This window comes from Bacillus rossius, chromosome 11 (genome assembly GCF_032445375.1).
Source record: "Bacillus rossius redtenbacheri isolate Brsri chromosome 11, Brsri_v3, whole genome shotgun sequence".
In the NCBI taxonomy this organism is placed as follows: Eukaryota; Metazoa; Arthropoda; class Insecta; order Phasmatodea; family Bacillidae; genus Bacillus; species Bacillus rossius.
Window position 1 is genome coordinate 3002446 of NC_086338.1, and position 25352 is coordinate 3027797.

General features: G+C 39.5%; 1 long non-coding RNA gene across 1 annotated transcript in view; it reads right to left on the reverse strand.

Moving 5' to 3' along the window:
* LOC134536566 (uncharacterized) overlaps window positions 1-25352 on the reverse strand; it is a 42309-nt gene that overhangs the window by 2828 nt on the left and 14129 nt on the right. The gene's annotated exons all lie outside the window — the stretch shown is intronic.

Here is a 25352-nt window from a genome sequence, read left to right on the forward strand (position 1 = left end):
CTAATATCTACTACTATACTACTAGTTAAATATAGAGGAACTGTCGGTGTATAAAGTTACAGGTGAATTAAGTCAAGACCTATTCGCATTTTGGTATTTGTTGCAAGCTTTCAATTCAAAATCCCATGCCTTTCAGAAACACAACCGGCACTGGAGGTGAAGCCTGCCAGGCGGGCCATGCCCATCGGACATAGGGAGTCAGCCCTAACAGCACAGGCAGTGAACTCCCGGGAGTCAAACCTACACCTGCGTGCTTCGGACCATTTTGAATTAGCAAATTATTTCATTAATGTCTATAATTTAAGTTTCAACTCGCGGGAGACTGATTGGCCAGTCGCTCAGCCAGCCACAGCACACTACGGAGGTCTGTGAGCCAAGATTGAATTTGGCATTTTATATTTTCCATGCAACTCTGGATCTTGTTCGCCCAGTGATGAAATATATGGGTTTCTGCTTATGGCACATTTATCATAGAATTTTTGCGCAGTTCGGAAATAATAATGTTTTAAAAGTTCGAGTTTGAGCTCTCTGTGCATAGCCCTTACGGGGCAATACACAGGCGCATCTGTCGCAATACGAATACTCTTATTCTGAATTCTCTGCAGCTTGATTAAGTGAGATTCCGCTGCTGTTGCCCACACCGGCGCTGCATACGTGATTATTGGTTTTATTAGTGCGTTATAAATTATTATTCCGTTTTTAACAGAGCTACCTAAACGTCTGCTCATGACGGGGTAGAGGGCCATGAGCCTAGTGAAAGCTGTTTTTCTTTTCGCCTCTATGTGAAGGTAACGCTTTCTTGCCGAACTGAAGCGAAGATGGCCGAAGGAGACGGTGGAATTCTTCCGCCGACTGCTTCGGCTATGTCCGCGACAGTTCGGCACGGCAGGCTGCGAGGGGGCGTTTCAGGAATGGAATGATTGACGTGCCAGTTTCTTGGTACACGTACCAGTTAAAAGAGTTTCTGATCACGTATGAAGATAATTAATTTTGTGTTGGTACGAAAAATACCAAGATTTAATTTTTACTATTCTACAAACAATTAACAATAAAGCCAGTTTTGGACTTAGGCTAGTTTCACAGTTAGTTTTAAAAATATGCGTAAACTGTGACGACAATTTTTGTCGTGTGAACCAGTATTTTGACTGAAGTACCAGTTTTTGTAGGTCAGTACCAGGGTTGTCTAACACCCACAGAATACGAGAATACAGTGTTACAGGAAATCGGTACGTTTGTTTGCGTGCGCGGTAACGCTATCACATAACTCGTATCTATTGATTTTATTCATTTTAGTTTTGGTACTTAGAAAATATTCCATATTCGTTAGCAATGTACGCTTTACAGTATACACCGATCACCGAAATAAGAAAGTTAATTGTGAGACTGAGAACCGAGAAAATATAATGAATGATGAAACAGAAAAAAAAACGTGGATGTAAGTGTGGTGTGTGTGGATTACGAGCGAAGAATTTTTCCTGCAGTGCCTACACTTCTCAGGATAGATGTGACATTATTAAAGAAGGTAGGTCGACACCAGAGGTTACTATTATGGCAACACGTAAGAAAGGCAGTTTTATGCGCCATTTCCAAAAAAAAATGTCTATCAAAAACATTTGTGGTTAGCGGGATGAAACAGCCTAAATAAACTGTTTTGCTGGCCATGTTTTCAAAAGACGTCAACACGTCAACGTCTTGGTTTAGATAGATCCAAACAATTAAGCACGCAACGACATAAAGAAACAAGTTAAAAGAAACAGAAATTTTTGAAGCGTTTAATAGATGTTGTTTGTTTCTTAGGTGTGCAGGAATTGCCATTCCGTGGTCATGACGAAACAAAAGAATCGGAAAACCGTGGTAATTATGGCGAATTATTTGCTTTAATTGCGACTTATGATCCAGTATTGTCGGAGCATCTCGAGACATCCACAGTATTTTCTGGTATGTCATGCAACATTCGAAACGATCTAATAGAATCTATTCAGAATGTTGTGTTGGCTGAAATTAAAAATGAAATTGAAAAATCAGTTTTTGTGTCAATTTTACTCGACGAGACATCGGACTTTGCTAAACTTTCTCAGTTGTCCACTGTTTTTAGATTTGTAAGTAGTGATGGAGAGAAAAACGAGCGATTTTATGGATTCACTGATGTTAGCTGTAATAGGTCAGCGAGAGCCATAGCCGGCCATGCAATTGACGTAGTTGCATTAGCTAACTGTGGGAGCAAACTTGTCGCACATTCTTATGATGGAGCTGCAGTTATGGCAGGAAATTTAAATTCCGTAAAGAAACTGGTACGTGACCAATTCCCGAGTGCTTTCTTGTTCATTGCGCAGCACACGTTTTGAACCTTGTCTTAACGCAGTCTGTAAATAACATTAGCAAGTGTAGAGTATTCTTCAGCACCCTATCTGGACTTTCTGATTTTTTTTTCGCACTCTACTAAACGGGTAGCATTGCTAGATAAGATAGTTGGGAAACGGCTGCCAGGTGTTGAACCAACAAGATGGAATTATAATGATAGACTTGTTAACACTACGTTCAGTAATCGAGATTCCCTTTTGGAAATGTTTACCACGATAACAGAACATCCACAAGAATGTGATAGTGACACTATTTCTTCAGCAAAAGGTTTCATCAGTTTTCTAGAAACTTTGGAAAATGTGATTTTCCTAGTTTTATTTTCTAAGATTTTTGACATCACTCGACACCTGTATAATATACTGCAGACCAAACAACTCGACATCAGTTTCTGTATTCAGGAAATACAAGAAACGAAAGCATTTCTCTGTCAACTCAGAAACGATTTTGAAAGTGTTTTCTGTGACACGCTAAAATTCGGCCTACAACTAGAAAATAAACGTCGGAAACACAAAGAAGTAGAAGACCCAACGCGAGAGTATTCGAGGCTAGATGCCGAAATATTAGACAATATCATCATACAAATCGAAACTCGTTTCGAAAACATGAATAAATTAAAATTTTTAGAACTTGTAAATGCTCCAAAATTCCAGCAGTTTTCACAAAGATTTCCTGAGATCCAGTTTAAGTCCCTAATCGAATATTATGGCAGTTATTTTGAACTTGATAAGCTACGGTCTGAACTCAAAGTTGTGTATAGTCGAGATGCTATGAAAACCAAAAGTGTTCAAAATTTTCTTAAATACATTCATGACAATGATTTACAAGATGCTCTTCCACAGTTCCATAAATTGTGTGTGTTGGTGGCAACAATACCGTTTAAAACATCATCTGTGGCGCGTTCATTTTCTACATTAAAACGAATAAAAACTTACTCGCTCACAAAACACAATGAAGCAAAATAGATTATCTGGTCTCGCACTTTTCTCTATAGAGAAGAAACTTTGGTCAAAAATAAAACTGACAGTTGATTTTTATTAATGTGTCACGGCGGAATTTGTGAGGAAAAAAGGAGAGAAGAATGAATTTTGTGTACAAAAGTTAGGGTAGTTTTGTTGTTTGTTGTGTAAAATCTATACAGAAGGCCTATAATAACCTATAAGGCAAGTACCCGCGAAGAGTGTAAACTGTTTTGAGGCGTAGTGATCTAAACAGCTGGGATGTTGCGCATCATAGGTGAGTTTGTGAAAATCATTAAAAATGTTAATTCTAAATCGTTATTTACTGTTTGTGTAGATACACTTTTGCATTTTAAAAAATCTAATGTGTTGTCATAAATATTACTGGAATGTTATAATTTGTTATATTAAATATTTAATTAGGATTGTGATGGAAATTATATTTTCTGTCAATGAGAATTGTAATGCATGTTATAATTCTCCCGGTATAAAAATAATACAGATATTGACTGGGTTAAGTCTTCGGGTTTTATAAAGGTATCTTTGTTAAATTCTTCACTCAAACAAATTATACCATAAAAATATTAATACGTCTACCAGGTGTATATAGTATGTTTAGGCACTAAAACACTTAAATAGCACCACTTTTCCCCTATAAATTCAATTTTTCTAGGGAGATGACCCCCGGACCACCCACTTTATGAATGGGATGAATGTTCCTACACCAGTAGTAGCTTCCCCTTGTAGAAAACTCACCCTTCGCCACTGAAGGGGAAGTAATCACACATTCATAATTCCCTCATTTTTGTGTTCCGTGAATGGCGGTGGAGAGACCAGACCCCAGAAAATACCTGCCTGCTTTCTCCTCGGTATGTCTGAGTTTTTAACTGAGCGGCATTTGGTTATTTTCTTCTTGCGATTTATTTTATAACAAAAAAAAAATGTTAATCACTGATAGTAGGGGCAGGTAGGGAGTACTGGGACCGATGTAAACATTGCCAAATGTAAACATTGCTCACGCAATGTTGACGCCTTGGAAAGATGTCAACATTATGCAAACACTGTTATGTAAACACCGCGCCAGTACTCCCTGGGGGCCGCCATATTGTCGGCCCGTAACCCTGACAATCAAACAGCGTCTGCTGGAGGCCACCATTGTTGTTGACATACGTCACCTTAGTTCTACCTATTGTTAGCAGAGCTCGCCACCGTAGCCGCCACTGGGGGCCGTCATCTTGTCGGCCCATAACCCTGACAACCAAATAGCGTCTAGACCACGACATCAGTTGGGAAGAGTAGAATTAAATAAGGAATATATGTCTAAATTTCCAACCGCCATGTTTAAATTTCTAAAAAAGAAATAAAATGCCGCCATATTTAAATTTTGAAAAAGAAATAAAATGACACCATGTATAATTTCCAAAAAGAAATATGCTTAAGCCGCCATGTTTTTAAATTTCGAAAAAAATATGCTTAAGCATGTTTAATTTCCAAAAAGAAACAAAATACCGCAATGTTTAAATTTCTAAAAAGAAATAAAAAGCAGCCATGTCTAATTTCCAAAAACAAACGCCGCCACAAAATACTGCTATGTTTAAATTTCGAAAAAATAAATAAAATGCCGCCATATTTAAATTTTGAAAATAAATAAAATGCCGCCATTTTTAATTTCCGAAAATCAAACGCCGCAATTATGCTTAAAGCAAACCCCCACCACTCCACAAACGCCGCCATGTTTAAATTTCCAGTATGCCTAAAGCAAACCCCCACCACTCCACAAATGCTGCCAACACCCCACCATCCAGAGTATGCCGCTATGCTTAAAAGCCCCGCCATACTAGCTATGACTAAATACAAATACCTTGGAGAAACATAACATCAAAAAAAACCGCGCGCAGAGAGCGAGATGTTGTCCGCTGGGGCGTCACGCATAAAATGAGCAATAATAATCCCCACATCATATTATATATATATTTAAAATATAAATATTACCAATGCCGTGTGGGGAACAGAAGCCCGCTCGTGTAACGTAAAATATGCTTTAATGGTAGCACAAGAACAAATAGCACTGGCTCTCTGCCCGTGGCATAAGCATAGTTAAAATTTATAATATTGCGAAGACAGAAAAATAAGCATAGTTAAAAAAATGTAGATCACCGTTTAATAGTACGGGACCAGAGAGAGATAAAATATGTCATAGCAATAGCATTTCAAGTAATAAGCATAGAAGTACAAACATCGTGTAGTAATTGGCTCTCTGCCAGAAGCATAAGCATAGTTCAAATTTATAATATTGTGAAGACAGAAAAATAAGAATAGTTAAAAATGTAGATCACCGTTTAATAGTACTGGACCAGAAAGAGATAAAATATGCCATAGTGATAGCATGAATAAGCATAGAAATGTATTAAGCATAGTTAGGACCCCGCGAGTAATGTTAGCAGTTGTGCGAAGCGCTAAAAGCAAAATTAAATCATAGGACCCCTACAGTTAACATGTAGCGTTAAGTAATAAACATAATTAAAATAAAATTGTAGGAACGCTCAGCTGCCGCACGACCGCCAGAAATAAATTTACGTATTGTTACCGAGGTAATAAAAATAAACCATGTAGGCAAAGTTAAAAAATAATAATAAAAACAGTACTAGCCGTCCTAATAGCGCGAAGCGCAGTAAAAGGCGCTCAGCGACTTGTAGCAAATAAGCATACATAAAATAAAAGAAAAACTCACCGGAATGCAACCCGCCCACCCCAGCGAAGTGTAACGATAAGCAAATTAATAAAAACGCAGACGAAAAGACATATTAAAAATAGGAACGCTATGTAAGCCGTGTGGAGTGCACTCCGCCCACCCGACAGCGTTTAACGATAAGTAAATTTATAAAACATATAACAAAACAGGAGCATTAGAGTAACACGTCTGTATGCCGTGTAGGCACGCGGAAGACTGTTGACAATCTCTCGTGCGACGACAGCGAGAAGGGGAAAGATTTTTTTTACCCTGGCCCACCGCGCTCTTCAGTAGCATGCAGTAGAGTCATGGAACTCGCCTAAGCGTGGAACACAATAATTAAAAATGTACAGCCCAGTGATAAATGAATGTAATCAACTGCCGAATGCATGTGACAAAAAATACCATAAATCAAGTGTAAATAACAATAAAAAAAGATATTAATAAACCAACTAAAACATAACAAAAACGATCAAAATGCACTCACAAACACAATCACGTACACAATACAGCGGAATGCATATAAAATCGCCAATCACAGATAATAAAACCTCAGCAGCGAAAACTCCAATGAAATAATAGAAAACACTTCACAAAACAATTCGTTTAATGAGACAGCATGATCCAAAGAGTAAAAATACATCCCTATACGTAAATAGGAAAAATAAAACAATCGCGGAACCACGTAAAAACAACCATAATACCTAATAAAATAAACAAGCAAAACCATCGACAGCAGGCCACGCCATAAAATAAATGCAAGAAAGGTAATAAAAAAATACTAATTCAGTAACACATTGATGAAATAATAAACACAGACAGGTAAGGATGGAACCCCTATATCCACCCCCAAAAAAATTACACCACTAGGCTAAACACAACCCATAAGTAAATCACAATAGAGCCCCCACTGAAAGCCAGTATACCAAAACTAGAATTAAAAAATTTATATTTCTACGAGAACAATATCATAAAACTACCACACTCTCAAAACAGCATATACACCAACACCAAATGGCATGGCCTGAGAAATGACAACACAAATAAATATCAATAACCATAATTACCTACATCCTCAAAATATGTTATTAAGCAACCGAAACATAAAAAAATTCCAGCGCATACTCAACAGGAAAGAACGACCATAACACCAAGCCCAGGGAAAGATCCGAAACCAAGACCTGTCGACTGAGAGGCCAACACCCTCCCACCCCACAGCATCACCACAACTGAAGGAACAAGCTATGTCTGTACAAGAATTAACGAAGCGCTCATGCGACACGAAAATAGAGGTACTTTTTCTCTCTGAAAACATGTATCGTAAACGTAGACACAAAAATAAAAAGCTAGCGGAACAAACCAATGCGCACATATGACCTCGCGAACGGCACAACACCAGAGATGTAACGCCCCTCGTGCCCTAAGATTATATTATTTTTAATTAATTAAAAACACCTTGAAAACTGCTGGGCAAAATATTAAGAAGATTAAAGTTAATTACCAGAGGGGACACGACGTGGTGAACAAGACAAAATTTACACCCCCTGCACACTTGTAACTTGGGAGTTCGTGGATCGTTATGTAGAAGAAGGTATATGATAATTAAATACACTATATAAATAATTTGGTCTATAGGTTTTCCTTAACAAACAAATGATTACATTAACAAAACTTTAAAGTATTGCACCAAAATTTTATTCTCCCAATGGTTACATATATTATTAGTTTCCTTGATTTTACATGTTCTTGAGGATTACGTTCTTAAAGCACTACTCGCTGGTATCTTTTTAATGAATTTAGTTCCTTCTATGCAAGTGGAATATATATAAAGCTCATATCACCAGGGTCTTCCCAGGATGATGTCGGACAGAGAGGAAAACTCTTCTAAAGGGGGAAATCAGCTGGAGGTCCCGAAGATCATGCGGGGAGAAATTTCTCTCCCCAGAAACTTAGACCCTGTCTGAAACACAAGTCAAATTCAAAACGAATTAGTTCGGCTTCCAGACAGTCCTACATTGTCGGCGCGAAAGGCCAACAAACGGGAATATGGGGAGGAGAAAAAAAGCCGGATAACTCACCAAACAGGGTGTGGAAACAGGGCTTCCAAGGTGTCTCGCGCCGACATCCGGATGACGCGCACCGAGAAATCGCGGATGAGCGAAGGAAACCAAATTTTTAAAGAATTTAAAACAAAAATTTAACTACACATGACTTTTTCTAAAAACTACATCTGACTGGCTACTTTACAAATGGGATCACATCCCTTAAGCAACTGACTACATCTTTTATGCAACCGATATCACCGTTCCCGCGAAAAGCCTTTTAGCGCAGAGGATGCCGAGAAGACGTGGTCAGTAGCCGAGGTCAGAGTACTGAGTCCGGCGATGGCGGACAAGGCTCCTAATTAAATCGGGCGCTAAAGCCCCTACGGAGAAGGAGGGGGAAGGTTCGGTTCTATGCCGAAAACATGCAGAGGTGCCCGAGGCGGGCGTGACAACAAACGACATGCGCGCTCTCAACCGGCGGTAACAGGAAGCTACAAATAATCGACTTCTACAGGCCGCGAGAAGGAAGCATAGGGCCTTATAGCGCCGCGGCGCTGCTTTCTAGCAGCTTAAAGGGGAACTAACTGAGGTGGTGAGCTGACTTGCCACCAGGTGTCACGAAGGTGAGATCTGCACGCTGGCGACCAGGCCCGCGGTTACTTTTTCTGCCGCTAGATATCGTGGACGTCTCCGTAGGACCAGGGAGAAGGTCCTTGAAGTAGGCCATCGTCTTGGCTAAGTTCACGTCAGGTCACTGCTCCTGGCTTGATTTCTCAGAACTATAGGGGAAGGTGGACAGAACACGACACTCCGCTGGGAACACAGGTCCACTGGAGACCCATTCGTGACGAGACTTGCTATTCTCAGCAGGCCTCTAAGAAGTAGCAGCTTGCAGCCCAGAAGCTGCTCTATGCAATTTTGGTCATTAAGAGAAATAATATTACAAACTCGGGACGTGACTGCAGGCGAGAGAAATTTCAACCGGGCTGCCCACGTCCACATTAGACAAGCAAAATATCAGATAGGCCCCCTGAGAAAGGGGGCTTCGGTCCACTGGCACAAAGTTTAAACACGTGGTGTACACCGGCCTAACAAAGAGTAAATCACCCCCTTATCAACCAGATAAAATTAGAAAAATAAAATTTCCAAAATAAATTTAAAATTATAGTAAAAATTAAAAAGGTGTCGAAATGTATAATTTCCCGCACATACTCCCCCGCTTGAATGCGGAGCATAGAGGAGAGGAAAAAAAAACAACACTTACACTCCTCAGTAAAACTAGTACCAGGTTCGCCTGTATCCTACTACTTATATTCTAACACCTTTGATACGTGTCCGCCTCTCAGGCACAACATATCGATAAAACTTAAACAAACTTATTAACTAAGTGGCCACTTAAAGCTAATACAACTTAATGCTAGCATTCCTATTTCTAGTACCATGGATTTTTAAGACATCGAGGTTTTTTTTGGCATGCCTAATATTACAGAGTCCCCTATGTTAGGGGAAGGAAAGTAAACACATTTATTTTAAGTTAGCCTGTGTTTTCTTTAGATGGGAGATGTGTTCTCTGGTCACAAATTCTCCCGAACTGGGGTCAGCTAGGCTAACCATAACTGGCGTTAAAAATCGTTTTATTTGAAAGGGACCTCTCCAGCGGTACGCCAGCTTGGCGGAAAACTTATCCACTGCCTTGCTGAGTGGGTGTGCCTTAAAAAGCACAAAATCGCCTACCCTGTAAGGGTTAGGAGATCGATTTTCGTTGTATTTCCTTTTTCTGCTATCATGAGCCAGATTAAGATTTGTACGAGCTCTTCTCTAAATCTCCCTGATGTCTCTCGGATTATCGGGCAATAGGTCATTCAAAGACCAAAGATTTGAAAGAGGAGTATTAGGTCGGTAAGTGAACATGAGTTCGAAAGGAGTACTTTTGTGTCCTTCGTGATGTGCATAATTAAAGGCCATTTGCAGCCACACCAAATTCGAATCCCATTTATCCTGCTCCTGCACATGGTAAGCTATTAGAGCAGACCGGAGTTTGCGGTTGAATCTCTCAGCATGCGAGGGCTGTGGATAATAAGGCGAGGATGTGACACGCAGGATGCCATGTGAGAAGCACATGTTCTTGAAAATCCTAGCCGTGAACTGGATTGCATTGTCTGAAACTACTACAGACGGGACTCCCGACGTCTTGAAGATCTGATTACGTAGCGCAGACACAGTGTTTTCTGCGGTGGCTTTTCGCATCGGGATGAGCCAGACAAATTTTGTGAAGGCGTCGATACACACCAGCAGTATAGTGTTTCCTGTCCTTGAGCGCGGGAAAGGCCTGTCAAAGTCTATAAACATCTTTTGCATGGGGCGCTCGGCCACATCTGAAGTTAAATAACCGAAACGAGTGTTCTGCACTGGCTTACTCAGCGCACATATTTTGCATAAATTCACCTGCTCGGTGATGTCCTTGTGCATGCCATCCCACACGAAATGACGTTGGATAGCCTGAATGGTCTTATATGTACCAAGGTGTGCGCCCACCGGCGAGGTGTGATAATAATGGAATATCATATTACGCAGATTTTGTGGGAGCACAATTTTGTATGTTTTTGATTGGGGGGTGCGTTTTTGCAACAGCCCCTTAACATCCTAAGATATTTTGGCGCCGTTTCTGAACTAAAAAGGTTAATAATGCTGGAAATGTGGGGGTCAACTTCCTGCTGGCTCTGTAAATCCTGAAATGCCAACGGAAAATCTGTCAATAGAGCTTGACATAAGAGTGGTGTTTCTTCGGGCGGAGTCTGAGTTGGGTTTTCAAACAAGTGAGACAGTGTGTCCGCTACTATATTCTGTGTGCCACGAATGTGTTGGAATTTGAACTTCAAAGAGGAAATTTTTGCAATCCACCGCCCGAGTTTCCCTAAATGTTTCGGGTGTGCTAAAAGCCAGGCTAATGCCTGATTATCTGTCTCTAACAGGAATTCCCTGTGTTCTATAAATTGTCGGAATTTGTCAATGCCAAATACCACGGCGAGGCATTCTAATTCGTAGATCGAGGAGGCTTTCCTCTCGGCGTGGGTAAGTGTCAGCAACGCAAACGCAAGGGCTGTCTGCAGCCTTCGACTTCCTGTGACAGTACTGCGCCAATAGCCACACTGGACGCATCAGTCTGTAAAATGAAAGGTTTGGTGAAGTCTGCCATGCGGAGTACAGGCGGGGAAGAAATCGCCTGTTTCAGGAAATTAAAAGCTATTTCTTATTCTGGACCCCATGTGAAAGGTGTGTTTTCTTACGCAACCTATTTAGTGGAGCTGCGTGCTCAGCGATATTAGGGATATATTGCGTAAAAATTTGCCATGCCAATAAAATGTGAAATACCCTTAGGGTTTGTAGCAGGCGGAAAATCACGAATAGCTTGTGTACGTGAAGGATCAATGGTGACTCCCTTGCTAGAAACCAGGTGTCCTAGAAAAGACAGTTCTTGGACTACAAACTTAACCTTTTTTGTGTTGACAGTTAACCCTGCTTTACGAAATCTACTTAGGACTTCCTCTAAATGTTTGATGTGTTCTTCAAATGTTTCTGAATATACGAATGTTTTGAATTTTAGATCTCCTAGTATCTGATCTAGGAGTCGAATTAGTACTTGGGCTCCTGTGGCCAGTCCAAAAGGTACTACTGTGTATTGGTACATGTTCCAAGGGACACAGAAGGCTATGATGGGCTTTGAATCCGCAGTAAGGGGAATTTGGTGGTAAGCCGAATTTAGATCAAACACACTAAAATATTTGGCCTTACTGAATCAATGAAAAGCAGTGTTTAGGTCTGGCAAAGGTATGTTTTGTATGACTATTGTCTCATTAACTTTTCTGTAATCAATTACACATCATTGTTGATCCTTGCCCTTAGGCACCAGAAAAGCTGGGGAACTGTAGGCGGAGGTCGAGGGTTCTATTACCCCTTTTTCTAAAAGCTCCTGCACATGATTGCGCATCGTTTGCATCTTAGGACCTAAAAATTGATAAGGGTGAGATCTCACTGGTATTTTATCCGCTAACTCAATTTGGTACTCGATTAAATTCGTGCGACCTAGTTTACTAGTCAAGACGTCTGGAAAACTGCTGCATAATTTATCAATGGTGGCCCGCTGCTGTGTATTAAGGTGTTCGTGTGAAATGGTGTTTCCCTGATCCAAGATGGCTGTTGTTGGCTCGGCCGGAACTGAAACTATTTGCTCAGGGATCCCACAAGGAATAGGATTAACCATATTGTATTTGAAAACAAAATTCTTAGCCTGAAGATTAATGATTAGACCTGTCTTGGCAATGAAATCAGACCCGTAGATTAGGTCTGTGGCAAGTTGATCAGACACCAAAAATGGGAAATCCCATGAATATAATCAATCTTCACCTTGATCATAACTGCTAACTTAATATTTAATGGTTGCTCATAAGCTGTGAAAAATTGTAACTTAGTGACCTCAGTTCTTAGAAATAATTTGCTCTGTTTTAACTTGTTAAACAACTGCCCAGAAATCAGTCTGCGCGCTTATCCCGTATCAATTAGTCCCGGTACAGTGTGTTCGCCAATCGTTGTTACTGCATATGGAATTACTGTAGGAATATTGTCAAAAATTTGGTGGCACTTTCTCTTACCCTTATTTGTAGTATTAACACACGTCCTTCAGGAGTACGTGTGCGTTGAATTACCATTTCCCTTATTTTGCTATTTCTCCTATTGTGCTTCCTTTGTTTATGTTTGCGACCTCGCTTGTTACTTTTATTTCTGGGCTCCTTGTTATTATGAATATTGTTTTTGTGTACCTAATGATGTTTCTTGTGTTCTGCCATTACTTGGCGCAAGTTGAACTTCCCAATTATAAGAAAAAATTTTAACACTTGAATTTTTCGGTGGCCTTAAATAAGGTTGTTCGGGCCACCGTGTTATGCGTTTTTTGGAGTGTCGTAATTTTGTTTGTTGTTTTTGTGGTAACACTGGTACAGGGAATGTCCGTCTCTTTTACAGAAATTACAATGTGCATTTTGTTGATATCTACCTTGTGGCCTTGAAGAGAAAAATGCATTGCCCTGATGTTTCTGTGCTGCATTCTTATATTGTGAATTACTGCGCTCCGTTCTCGCGCTGCTACCTTGTTGACTAGCAAATGTAGCTTTTTTATTTCGCTGAAAATCAATGTATTCTATGTTTGTGGCGTGTACGCAAAGTTTATTTAGCTCAGCATAATTTTGGGGGCGCGCCTGGAACACTTAGCGAAAGCGCTCCGCTGGGTTCAAACCGTCTAGAATTGTACTCACGACCTCTCTCTCTGGAACCTTTAGCCTGAGTACCTGGTTGGCTTCCCGTATGTCAGCAACGTATTTCGGCAAGGCTTCATTACGCTGCTGCAAACGGTTAAACCACCTCAACCGGATGTTTGTGAGTAGCCTACTCGGTAAACAAAAATTTAACACATCTTCATGAAACTCGTCGAAAGTGAGGTCATTCTCAATGGCTGCCATGATCCGCTCACTTAAGGGAGCTTGGGTGTATGGGTAAACAATTTCAAAAATTTGTTTGTCGGGAATCCCTCCCTTTTGCCGTAGCTTTAACAAGACTCGAAGGAAATCAATCAGTTTGTGTGCGTCCAGACCCGACGCCTCTGGCAAATCCTTGAGTAGCCTTTCTACAGGATAGTTGATTTTTCCGTAGAAACTGTAGCCAGTTTCTGGGACTGTCGTGCTCCTCAATACCGAGTCATGGGGCTGAGCTGAGGGTACTGCCGGCTGAGGTGAAGGATGATTTTGTGGCTCTGGGTGCGACTGTGTCTGTTCCCGAGTCGCACCCGAGGGGCTGATTTGTGGTGGAGTGAGCTGGGGCGTTGTGAGTGGCGGCTGAAAAATACCAGCACTCGGAAGTGGGGTGGTTTGCCATGAAGGAAACTGTGTCTGAAATTGAGCATATGGATTAAGAGGCCACTCCAGTGTTTTAGGGGCATTACACAACCCGCGTTAACCTCATAAGATTCAATGCTATTTTCATTTTTCTTATAACTAAATAACTAATATAGATTTTGAAATGATGCTTGCTTGATATGTAAGACAACGATGCTCTTATCAAAGCTTCTTTCTTCAAAAAGGTGCATAAATTATGGTTTTATACTAATCTTTACTAATATGCAAAAGTGTATTGTCTAGTTTTGAACCATAATTTATGCACGTTTTTGAAGAAAGGGGCTTTGATAAGAGCATCGTTGTCTTACATATCAAGCAAGCATCATTTCGAAATCTATATTAGTTAATAAGTTATAAGCAAAATGAAAATAGCATTGAATCTTATGAGGTTAACGCGGGTTGCGTAGTGCCCCTGAAACACTGGAGTGGCCTCTTAAGATAGCCCTGAGCGGTCGGATACGGAAAAAAAAATGTTTTGTGGGTATGGTTGCGTCTTTTGGTGTGCCAAGGTTGGTAATCCCTGTGAAAATGTCACGCTAGTGACGGGGTGGGTTGTCATGTGACCCGTTGTAATGTTTGTCGCCGCTGTCGTCAAATGCACAAGCGGCTCTGAATGAGTGGTAGATACGGATATTGGTTGATTTGGAAGCGACATTAGTGGTTGAGAGTCAGGGGCTGCGTCTGGCGATCTGCTCGTTTCCCTCTCCTGTCTGTTTACCGTCGCCCGTACTCCTGATTGTCGCATGTCGGGTTGCTCTACCCCCAGGGGCAAGCTAGGAGAGTCCCCTTCCGGGAAGGCGGTACAATCGATGCCTAAAGCCTGTGCCTCAGCCACATAATGCTGACTGCGTCGTGTGTCTTCCAAAAAGGCTGCTCACGCCGCCAATTTTATGTGGAAACCTGCCGTCTGTAGCAAACATCGTTCTATCTCTTTTATATAAATTCCATGGAGAAGGTCTGCCGAAAGCTGTTTTTAAGGTTTTGCAAACGTCGGGTAACATGTTTTAGCCTGACTATATGTCGCTCGACATTGGGTAAATTTTCCTCCACGTCTAGATAGCTTACGAAAGCCGATATATCATAAAACTTGGCGCAAGCAAGGTTTAATTATTCAGTTACATCTAAATCCAAATTCGATACACTAGTGGGCACACCATCATGATGGGCGGCCCTGAGCCTCTTCCTGAGGACTTGGACATTGCCACTGGAGGGCAAATTGCGTAGCTGTAACTCATAGGTCAGCTCATCTGACAGCAATAACTCCGGCTTAAACATACTGCTCGGATGTAACATACTGCCAATTAAAAAAAAATATTCATACACACATGTACGATTCAAACGTACACCATAAACACTTCTCTCTTAACAACTATCTTAATTTTAATTACCTCATAAGGCTTCCTATATTAACATAAAATACCAACTAGCCCCATTGCGCGGGGAATAAGTCACACTTTCAAGTGGGGGGGTATGTGCCCAAACTTATTTGCGTATAATTCCGCCGTGCTACTCAAACAGCTGCGCGAACATCCACTGTCAGCTTGACTTGGGCAACCTGTATACGTCCTTGTGGAGCAGGGGGAACGACCTGCCATTCGCAAGGTCGCCTGTCACGACGGACAGAGGCAGAGGGGTGTGTGGGAGGCACAGGGCCGTATTGTCGCCCTCAGATTACGGGCGTTTCGCTGGCCTGAGCGTGAGAAGGGGGGGGGGGGGGGGGGGGGGAGAATACCCGCTGAGACGAGATAAGACACGGAGGCCTGCCGTCTGGCCTGCTAGCGGACCGGACGCCGCGACTTCTCGCGCCGCGCGCAGACTAACTCCGCACAGGACTTTAAAACTCAATCATAATTTTAAATTAGAAAAGCAATATAACTGCAGGGTGTACCAGCGATCAGTTTACAATGTTAAAAATACAAAATTGGTTTCACAAAAAATTAATTAACTTTTTTAATTAAATTTTTATTTTATTTTAGGTATGCCTACTTTATTTGGGTATGCCTATAGACCAAACCACGCTTTAGTACCAATTGTAACGCCCCTCGTGCCCTAAGATTATATTATTTTTAATTAATTAAAAACACATTGAAAACTGCTGGGAAAAAAATTAAGAAAATTAAAGTTAATTACCAGAGGAGACACGAGGCGGTGAACAAGACAAAATTTACACTCCCTGCACACTAGTAACTTGGGAGTTCGTGGATCGTTATGTAGAAGAAGGTATATGATAAATAAATACAATATATAAATAATTTGATATATAGGTTTTTCTGGTTTATTATTAAGAGGTTTTGTTTTAGCATTATTTAGACATGATAATAAAGATATAAGTAATTGACATGGTTAAGGGGGCGCCCCGACATTATTTATAACAATACATATTACACCTTTACAAACAAATGATTACATTAACAAAACTTTAAAGAATTGCACCAAAATTTGATTCTCCCAATGGTTACATATATTATTAGTTTCCTTGATTTTACATGTTATTGAGGATTACGTTCTTAAAGCACTGCTCGCTGGTATCTTTATAATGAATTTAGTTATTTATATGCAAGTGGAATATATATATATATATATATATATATATATATATATATATATATATATATATATAGCTCATATCACCCGGGTCTTCCCAGGATGACGTCGGACCGAGAGGAAAACTCTTCTAAAGGGGAAATCAGCTGAAGGTCGCGAAGAGCATGCGGGGAGCAATTTCTCTCCCCAGAAACTTGGACCCTGTCTGAAACACAAGTCAAATTCAAAACGAATTAGACCTGCTTCCAGACAGTCATACACAGTCGGCGCGAAAGGGCCAACAAACGGTAATATGGGGTTCAAGGTCAAGGTCAAATTTCAAGGTCAAGGTCAACGTTCAAGGTCAAGGTCAAATTTCAAGGTCAAAGTCAAAGTTCAAGGTCAAGGTCAAATTTCTAGGTCAAGGTCAAAGGTGTGGTGAGCAGATAATTATACTAACATGGTATCAGCACACTCTAGCGGACGAAAACAAGATGGTGATCTCCAGCGGGTAATTTCAAGATGGCGGCCATCACGAAAAGTGCAACGGTGGTTTTAAGGATTTCTTTATTATTTAATTAGGTTGATTAATTTTTTTAATGATTTTTAAATTTTTTCCAGAATCTCTCGCATTAAAATTACGGATATTCAAGATGGTGGACATGACGTCATGCTCACTGGCGATATATATGCTTTGACATAAGTGGTGGGGGTCAGTATGCCAGCAGCCACTGTGAGGGAAGGATCGGTCGCCATTTTAATTTTTTTGCACTCGTCGGGTTCGAACCGCGGACTCCGAGTCCCGTGTCGAAAAAGTATTTTTTTATTATTTTTCATTAAAATTTTATTAAATTAATTTTTTATAAATTTTAAAAATTTTTTCATTAAAATCGGATAATAATTAAAAACGTTAAGATGGCGGGCGTAACGAAACATGCAACGATGACGTCATACTCCAAGATGACATATTTCATGACGACGTCAGAGGCTTATCTGAGGCTGTAGACATGGATGCTTAAGCCTCTATATGGACATTTCTAGCCGCTGGGATTTTTAAGGACTAAAACGGGAAATTTTCTCTCGAAAAGGGAATTTTTCCCTCGAATACGGGAAGTTTTTCCTCAAAACGGGACTTTTTGAGTCATTTTGAGTCATTTTTGAGAAATTTTGAGGAACTTTTGAGTCCAAAATGGTCGCCGTGACGTCAGAGAGGTCGGTCATTGACCCGGCACCTCGCACCTCACCCTGAACCCTGTGCCCGGATGCCCATTCCTATACTACTATTGTTATATCCTATTACTATGCATTCCATTAAGCACAGGTAGCAATATAATCCCATTCAACAATACCTGAATAGAACACACCAGTAATGTTTTTGAAAGAACACACAAGGAGATTCATATTAATAACCACATAACCAAAATCGTTTACAGAATAACAGACATAACAATTCCGTGCCTCAAACACCGCATCGCTTCGACGATGGTCCAGAACACAAAAATGATATCTACCTCCCAGAGACTGCCACAGTCGCCTCGGCGGACCTTGTGAGGTCACGAGTAACTTTCACCTGCCGGAGGGCGCACAGAAATAAGTATTGTCAGTACACACACGCAGCGTCCTCCGAAAACAAGCTTACAGCTGTAATGCTGGACAAAATAATAAATCGGCTAGCTTGTGAACATCTCAATGTAGTGCAAAGTTAGAGTTCCAGTACAAGCCAAATTTTGTTTTTGTATTTTTAGTTTTTTATTTTAAATTTTTTATTAGTTTTTATTGTAATTTTATGATATCTAAGAAAACTTTTGGTGGATTCTCCGTGTGCTTTCGAATTATTCTTGTCAAAGTTATGGTGATTTTCTCCGTGTGCTCCTTAATATTCTTGACAATATTTCGATGGTTTTCTCCGAGTGTTTCTGATTATTCCTGACTAGACATCTGATGGTTTTCTCCGAGTACTTCTGATTATTCCTGACTCGACATCTTATGGTTTTCTCCGAGTGCTTCTGGTTACAGATGAGAAATTGATCTCTGCATGAAGGATTTTTTACTTAATGAGGCATGTCATTTTATTCAAGGTTACACGTAATTAGTTAATTTCTGCTACTTAATCAACACTTGTAATATTTTTATCATGTGGAACTTAAAAAAAATATCATTACTCAGTCAAATAATAATAATCTCTGAAAAATCTAAGAAGCAGTAACAGGAAGGACGAACTTTCTTCTCCTTGGAGTCTAGCGAAGCCATCCTTCTTTTGCGATCGTTAGTGAGCATCCCGCATCCCGCATAAAAGAACTAAATATTATTTACCTGCAAGTAACATGTGGCGACATCTGTTGTTGAAAAGCGGAACTACTTGCAACAAGTACCTTTGAATAAGATAAATTAATTCTCGCTGATGAAATAATTAAAAAATTATATTTAAGTAATATCTCTAATTTAAAACTCTTAGTTTGCAACTGTCATTAGTCTCAGTAACTACTATGAATCCTGATTCGGGATTGGTTGCTGTATCAAAACGTCATCACTGTAGATACTGTAGCAAGGTGTTTACCTTGAGAAAGAATGCTAAACGACATGAGAGAAGCGAGTGTAATTTGGGTCCTTGTCAAAAACCATTTCATTGCAGTCAGTGTCAGAAATCCTTTGGTAGAAGATATTACTTGGATAGACATTACAAGACCTGTACAATTAAGATGAATAAAGATAACGAAGACTGGGCTACAACATCGCGGAAGAGGAACGAAGGCGAAAAAGCTAATGCTAAAATTACTGATCTAGATCAAGATAATAATTAAAAATTTAAAACAAACGAAGGAAGTTGAAACCACATTAGAAATGAAAAGATATTTACTCCAATATCTAGTCGTCTCCATGAAAATATGAAAGATGGAGAACCACCTGAAGCTTACAAGGTCGAAGACTTTGATGAATCATCTGAAGCTGGTATGATGGAAGATTGTGGTGACACATCTGAGGCTGACATGATTGAGTACTGAACTGAAGCACCTAAAGCAGGCAAGATCGAAGACTGTGATGGCGGTCTGAGACCAAAACGATGGAAACGATGTAATAAAATAAATTATCCTGATCAAGCTTGTGATAATCACTGGCAAGATGACGAAAGTGACCTTGTGGTTGGTGTTAAAACGATAGACACCAGAGATAATAATATTTATTATAAACATGCAAGGATGATTAACGCAGCTGAAGAGATTGATTATACCTCATGGGAAGATCCTAACATATTGGTTGACAGGCTACGACTACTACATGGATCGCTTTGTGCAGGAAACTATTCGATCATTAAAGAAATATCCTTCATACTCAAAGAACTGAGGGAAGCTGTCTACATACAATAATGGCTTAAATTAAATGTATGTGTATAAACTTGAAGATAAATTAATATATTTTCTTTCCAGATGGTATCTACCATTTATCGAAATCTGATTTCTAAATAAAACTTATAACTTAAAGGTGTAAAAAACGTTACCACTGCCAGTCAAAATGTATACTAATAAAGTCATGTCAGTAATCATGCCAAGTTCGATAAGAAAAGTAATTGGAATCAGTTGGAACCAATTGAAGATGGAGCTATTGGAGCATTTGAAGCCTTTTGAAGCATTTGGAGCTGTTGGAGCCATTTGGAGCATTTGGAGCTGTCTTAAGCATTTGGAGGCTGTTGGAGCATTTGGAGGCTGTTGGAGCATTTGGAGCCTTTTGAAGAATTTGGAGCTGCTGGAGCCATTTGGAGCATTTGGAGCTGTGTTAAGCATTTGGAGCCATTTGGAATATTTTGGAGCATTTGGAGCCTTTTTGGAGCTGTTGGAGCCATTTGGAGCTGTTGGAGCATTTGGAGCCTTTTGGAGCATTTGGAGCTGTTGGAGCCATTTGGAGCATTTGGAGCTGTTGGAGCCATTTGGAGCATTTGGACCTGTTGGAGCATTTGGAGTCGATTGATCATTTGGAGCTAAAGACATTTTTATTTTTCTTGAGGATATCAGGAAGAACATAATCAATCAGCTTACTTATGAAGCAACAACGTACGGAAATTAAATTATAACTTGTGACTTAACTGTTTATATGGTAAATCGTATCCATTCCGAGGACCTAGAGAAGAAATTCTCTCAAGACATCGGTTGTTACAATTTACAGTTCTGACGATGAGAAGCAAACTGTTTAACATAGTGCCCAGAAACTCTGTCAAGAAGAGGAGGACTATGTTAGTAACGGTTCTGGCTGGTCTCTGTCTAGTATAAACCGATTGGAGCTAAGAATTAGACATTTCGCTTCTATGCAGGGCTAAATGATTATAAGATTGCTGGCTTTCGCAAGTGATCCTGTAGTAGGATAGAAATTGTGTAATAAATATTATGTTTGTAAAAGACTGTGGTGTTTTATTTCTCGAACCTTACACTTTTCTGGTATTTAAATTAAATTTATTTTAAGCTTTGTCCAGGATTGTGCCAAGGACCTTAGTCGACCTAATTAATCAGTATATTGTTTGCAAATTAATTTAATTAATTTTTAAATTTTTCCTGAATTTCTAGGTTAATTATTACGAATATTCCAAGATGTTGGTCTTGATGTCTGATAGGATGATGGTAGTAGAGGATTTAAAGTCTCTTTAAGAATGTTGAACATGGTTTATTGAAATTATTATTTTTTTCATAAAATTAAACATTATTGCATCGATCGAGTATCGAACCAAGGACTGGAGCGGATCGAATCAATATGTAAGTTAATGAGTGATTTTTTGATGAATTTTGGATTTTTTTCCCGCTTTTCTAGCTACATTATTACATGATTTCAAAATGGCGCCCAAATTTCAAGATGGCGGGGGCACCTCGGTAATAAATGATTACTGCACTGTATCAGGTAAGAATAAAATTATCCAGATGGAAATGTACTCTATAATACGAGTACACACACAAGATGGTGTACTCCAGCAGGTGGTAGCTCCAGTAGGTCGAGCATGGTTCTTTTCCTCGCCACCGTCATAGCGACGACGCGTCGCCGGTATGACGGCGGAGTTATGACGGCCGCGTGAAAATTGCGAGCACGGATCCCATCGTCATATCTCTCCCGTCATCGCTAAGACGGCTTGGCAATCGATAATATGCAGAGGTTGGCAGTGAATTTACAGAAAGGATGTGTTTTATTTGGCAGTTGGTGTATCTGCTAGCAATTTACAGCCAATAGAAAATTACCTACACGAAAACAAGATTGTGGACATTCGTAAAACTTAGGCATTATGTGTCTATCGAATTATATATTTTCCACAACTATATTCAATATTTATATCATTTTTCATTGTACGCCTGTTGGTTTTCCGTAAATATAAGTTTTAGGAACTATTTTTTTCTCAGTAAAACACCCGTCACGTCTCAGTCTCATAAAATATAATAAAATCATTTTACATAGCAAAGTCGTTTATGATTATTAAAAAGTATATAAGAAGGTTAAGGACTGCATTAGAAACTGTGAAAGTTTGTAGTTTTTAATATGAAATTATTATTTAGCGATCTTGTGAAACGTGTTGCCCGTTATTATTAATATTGATTTCAATTGTCAGTTGTTATTACTTTAAATCATATGATGGAAAAAATTAAAAAACACTTTTGTGACTCGACATGAAACATTACAATACAAGACCTGATTTAATCATTATTTGGTAATTTTCGTCACCGTTAAAGTTAATTTGCTGATTTGAAGGTAGGGGAAGGCGGGGCAAGATGGGGTGGTTAAGGGATTTCGTAATATATTTAATAAATTATTTAGCAGAATATGTTTTATTATGTATACATGTTAACATTGTCTTGTTTTCTTTCAAACACATTGGTCAAAATGCTTATAACTTTTTACATTAACGAAAAAATTTCGTTTTCTCAGAGAGTGGCAAATGCCCCATCTTACCCCGACCCCCGGGGTAAGATGGGGTGGTTGTTGGGGTAAGATGGGGTATGAGTAAAAAGTTTTAAATGTGAAAGTTTTACATGTAATAATTAAAGTTTCAACATAATAATGAGTTATTATACATAATTACATAAAAACATTAGGTATTATCACTCACAAGAACTTTAAAAGTACCTATTAAGTTTGAAACCTTAAAGCAATAAAGTTTTGAAACAAACCATTGCCATTAAACACACGCTTATAAGAAAGATTTTCATTTTCTTGCTAATAAAGTTTAGATTTTACTAAAGTGAACCATTTAGTTTTGCTTACAATGTTCACAGACAAAACTGACTTCATCATCTTCATCTTCCTCTCCGGCACATGAGCAGTGTGCCCATCTGTAGCAGTGACTACATGACACCCATCCTTCATTAGACTGAGTATAAAAGTAGCCGCAGTACAAACATTCTGTATCACAATTTCCTTCACTGTCTGAGCTATCCACATCCTTTTCCGATGAAACATTTTTAGATTTTATTTTTCCTGCTCTTCTCTTGGCCTTAATCCCCTTACACTTTTTTGGCAAATTTTTCTTCAGTTTTTTGTCAGATAGTGTTTTCTTCTGTACTGTCTCATTTTGCAGTTTGCCCTTCCCTGAAAGTTTGTCTTCGAGTTCTCTTTTATAAGGAGAACTTGTAGTTATCGCTGTTTTGCCTTTTCGACATGCTACCTTCCTAACGTTTCTTTTTCCTACATGAGGAATGGGCAATATTCGATCTGGAGAAGTGGTGAAAACACTCATCTTCCCTGAGTCACTGAGGATGGAGTCGTCTTGGTGGCTCGAAGGCACAAGATGATGTGAACATCCAGGTTCGTTGTTGACTTGAGACGTACCAGGGTCAGCTGTTGTTGCCTCGCTGAGTGCACATTCATTACTGACAGTAGGATAGGTGTGGTCAGTAGTGTTTGATGCATGAAAAGCTGAGTCAGGAAAAATATCTGAATCAAAAGGATAAATTCCTGTCGCCTTGAAGCTGTTTATGGCATTGCTCATTGTTGCAGCTCTAATGAAGGCTTTTCCTAGAATCTCAGCAATCTGAAACATAGTGACCGCCTTTCCTGGGTGCGATCTTAACCAGTTTGTTGTCTCTTGGTCATAATATGTGCTAAGAGGTTTCATAACTCCAACATCAAGGGGTTGTAGTCTGTGGGTGCAGTGAGGTGGAAAACACATTATAACCACCCCACATTCTCTGGCTTTATCGAGAATGTTTAAGTTTTGAACATGAGTTGAATGCCCATCCAGCAGGAGGAGAACTGGACGTTCCTTTGATGCACCTGAAAACTGCACAAAACTCTCAAACCAACTTTCAAAAATATCTTTCTGCATCCAGCCAGAAATGTGGCACTGCGCCCACATTCCAGGAGAGCAACCGTTTAGCAGTTCGGACTTCATCCTTTGCCTTGGGTACACCAGCATGGGTGGAATAAATGTGCCGGCAGCATTCATGCATAATTTAACAGAAACTGTTTTCCCTCTGTCAGCTGAAGTCAATGCTCCAACCTGCTTTTTTCCTCTAGTAGCAATAATTTTAGATGTCGATTTGGGAACAGCTGAAATTCCAGTCTCGTCACAATTGTAAATTCGGTCTGGTGTAAAGCTGTAGCTGTCATAAAGTTCTCCCAGCAACTTATAAAACTGCGAAATATTTTCTTTGTTGAATGCTGTAGCACGAGCTATCGATGTAGGCTCGGGCTTCCGAATCGACAGATCAGGATTCCTTCTCAAAAAACCGGCCAGCCAATCTGCACCTGCTTCCTGCTTTTCTTTATTAAAATTATGTTTCTTATTATTTTTTTCAGCTAGCTGAAAAGCCAATTTTTTCAAATCATTTGTTCTGAGACCAAATAGCCGACTTTCCATGTGCTTTACATAAGCTGCCAGCTCCTTTTCTTCGTCCATGGTAAATACGGTGGTCATGGGACCTAACTTTTCTCTCACGCTTTCCACATCTGTCATCTCATTCTGCTCATTTTCTGTTCGATGTTTTCGTACCTTACGTTCCAGTGTGGTTTGTGGAACATCGAATATTGAAGCAGCCTTGTAGTAACCCATTCTTCCGCTCAGAACTTCATTCACTGCTTTCATCATAGAATCATCTGACCAAGCTCCTCTGTTACTGGTCCGTTTATAACAGCGAACCATTTCTGGAAAATAAAAATAAATACATTCAATTCACTGGAAAATTCCGAGTTTATAAACAGAACTATGAACATTTAAAGAGATACATTTCTTATTAATCTACTTTTGAATTTTGGATGATTTACATGTAATAATTAAATTTAAAACACAATAATCAGTTACGATATGTAATTACATAAATTGTCGGAAGACTAAAAACATAAAAAAAATGCTTGCATGGATTTTAAAATTATAAATTTAGAAACCAATGAACAATTAAAATTTCAAATATACCTAAACATTATAAAAGAACAACAGTTTGTAATAAAAACCCTCATTTTCATATTAATAAAGTTTAATTTACAAGAGTGATCCATTTAGTGTCACGCGCAATGTTCACAAACAAAATTTATCTTCAGGATTAATTTTTTATTTATGTAGGTCAATACTGGGGTAAGACGGGGTACCTCCCCATCTTACCCCGGGCATTCGTCCCCGTCTTGCCCCAAACCACGCCTTATAGGTTATACAGACTTAGATTAGTACCAACGAACGATAAAATTATAGTAAATACTGCATTTAAATCCATAAAAGGAGCACTATTGATGGTATGATAAATTTTATTTAGATATATTAAAGCAACTTACCGTTGGATGATAGTAAAATGCTGAAAATTACATCAACGTCGGCGAATACCTAATGCAAACT